Raw genomic sequence first — 2,922 nt, 5'->3', positions numbered from 1 at the left:
CCTACCGAGGATCCAAACCTTCATTTATCTGTATTTGTCCAATACGCTGACACTGTTAAAGCTAATGGTGTCACTTCAGAGGCAATTCGATTTCGTCTCTTTCCTTTCTCGTTAAGAGATAAAGCTAGAAGATGGCTTCAGTCTCTTCCTTCCAACTCAGTCACCACATGGAATGAGTTGAAGAAAGTCTTTCTTGCCCGATATTTTCCTCCAAGCAAAACAGCTATGTTGAGAGCCCAGATAAATGGATTTAAGCAAAAAGATAACGAATCTCTTTTCGAAGCATGGGAAAGATACAAGGACATGATGAGACTTTGCCCACACCATGGTTTAGAGGACTGGTTAGTAATTCACACCTTCTATAATGGTCTCTTGTACAACACAAGGTTAACAATAGACGCCGCCGCCGGTGGTGCGCTTATGGATAAACCTTACACCGAAGCTTATCAACTTATCGAGAGCATGGCCCAAAATCATTATCAGTGGGGAAGCGACTGAACAGTGGTAGAAAAACCTCAAACAAAAGGTGGCATGTACGAGATAAGTAGCCTTGATCATGTTAATGCAAAAGTGGATGCTCTTGCCCAGAAAATTGAAAGTTTAAATGTATCACCTCCAGCCACCGTGGTTGCCGTAACTCAAAATTGCAAGGTCTATGGAATTCAAGGTCACACTCCTACAGATTGTCAACTCCTAACAGGAATTCAAACAGATCAGGTGAACTATGTTCAAGGAAATCCTTACTCGCATACCTATAACTCAAACTGGAAGAACCATCCTAATTTCTCGTATAAAAGTAACAACGCTTTATACGCACCAGTTCAAGCTCCCAGTCAACCTCCAGCTGTACCACCTGGATATCAAAAGCCGACCCCATCTACACCTAACAATAACGTTCCTAGGAAATCCAACTTAGAAATCATGATGGAGAACTTCATAGCTTCTCAACAGCAAACCAATAAAGAGTTCTTAAACCAGAATGTACACACTAGCGAACAGATTAAACAACTAGCAAGTAAAGTAGATGCCCTGGCTACCCATAACAAAATGCTTGAAACACAAATCTCACAAGTAGCTCAACAACAAGCGCCTACTGCTGCCCCAACTGGTACATTTCCTGGACAACCACAACCTAATCCGAAAGGCCACGCTCATGCAATTATATTACGAAGTGGTACAGAGGTAGAAGGACCATCTGACCCAAGGATTGAGAACCAAAACTCTAAAAAGTCAACTGAGGAAGAAGGTAAACATAAGGAAAAGGAAGAGTGTAATAAGGAAACCGTAGAAAAAAAAGAACCTTATGTACCTCCACCGCCTTACAAACCACCTATCCCTTATCCTCAAAGGCTAATTAAAACCAAAAACGCGGGCCAATTTAAAAAATTTGTTGACCTACGGAAACAATTAAGCGTCACCATTCCTTTTACAAAAGCTATTACACAAATGCCCTCATATGCTAAGTTCTTAAAAGAAATTTTATCTAATAAAAGGAAACTTGAAGATAACGAAACCGTTACACTCACTGCTGAGTGTAGCGCAATAATCCAAAATATGCCTCCTAAACTTAAAGATCCTGGTAGTTTTTCTATACCCTGTCATATAGGAAAATTTGTCATAGACAAAGCTTTATGCGATTTAGGAGCCGGTATCAGTGTTATGCCCTTGTCCATATGCAAAAAACTTGAAATGGGAGAATTAAGACCAACTAAAATGTCTGTGCAATTAGCAGATCGTTCCGTTAGATATCCCGTAGGAATTCTTGAAAACGTTCCCGTGCGCATAGGTCAATTCTACATTCCCACCGATTTTATAATTATGGACATAAGAGAAGATGAAGTTACCCCCATTATATTGGGAAGACCCTTTTTAGCAACTGTCGGTGCTATCATAGACGTAAAACGAGGACGACTCACTTTCGAAGTAGGAGAAGAGAAAATTGAGTTTATTCTTTCCTAATTTTTGAAAGCACCTGCAATAGAAGACACATGTTACTTCATGGATATCATCGATGAATGCATAAAAGAAACAGAATTCGAAAATGACGATTTGTCCGACTATCGTGTAGAAGACAAACTGAACCAATGTTTAGCAATAACATCAGATCCTACGCAATGCCTTAAGAAAACAACCCTCGACCTGAAAACACTTCGCAAAAATCTGAGATATGATATCCTAGACTTAGAACTTGAACGACCAGTAATAGTCAATGCAGACCTAGGAAAACTTGAAACCGAAAAACTCCTACATATCTTAAGAAAATATCCAACCGCATTAGGATACAACATCATCGATCTTAAAGGGATAAGTCCTTCTATTTGTATGCACCGCATCATGCTAGAAGAAGACTGTAAAACTTCTAGGGAACATCAGAGGAGACTAAACCCGATCATGAGTGAGGTAGTAAAGAAGGAAGTAACGAAGTTATTAGAGGAAGGTATCATATATCCTATATCCGATAGCAAATGGGACTTACAGGAGATAAAACTCTGGGTTGGGTCCATGAAAATTGTTCAGGAGGTAAGCTTACAACTCAGTTGGGGAAACTGACTTGATGTTGGGGAGGAAAAGGTTATCAAACCAACCACTTGGGAGAAACCATCAATGCTCCACACTTTTAGGACTTACCTGTTCTCATATTGCTGTAGATATTCCTTACTGTAATTGATTGCTTTTTCAAAGTAATTGCTTTCATTATTATTTAAGAAAAATGATTTTTACTTATTAATTAAATTTCAAAATTATCATCATAAAATTCAATTTTATTTAGTTGAGAAATAAATAAGAGTATAAACAAATGGATAAAAAGTTCAACTTTATTTAATAGAATGGTAGTCTGTAAATGACAAGGCTCCATAGATCTTTACAAAAGTTAAAAAATGGTAATTTACATGGAAAAGGGCTACATTGAATACAATGATC

At 38.3% G+C, this 2,922-nt stretch overlaps 1 non-coding gene across 1 annotated transcript; it reads right to left on the bottom strand.

The window, feature by feature from the left end:
• Positions 1–225: 225 nt before the first annotated feature.
• On the bottom strand, positions 226–332 carry LOC127077750 (small nucleolar RNA R71). Its single transcript, XR_007787526.1, has one exon. It is a non-coding gene; the product is annotated as a small nucleolar RNA R71 (small nucleolar RNA).
• Between the last annotated feature and the right edge of the window lie 2,590 nt (positions 333–2,922).

The sequence above is a fragment of the Lathyrus oleraceus genome, chromosome 4, assembly GCF_024323335.1.
Source record: "Lathyrus oleraceus cultivar Zhongwan6 chromosome 4, CAAS_Psat_ZW6_1.0, whole genome shotgun sequence".
NCBI lineage: Eukaryota > Viridiplantae > Streptophyta > Magnoliopsida > Fabales > Fabaceae > Lathyrus > Lathyrus oleraceus.
This window is presented reverse-complemented; position numbering and strand designations above follow the sequence as displayed.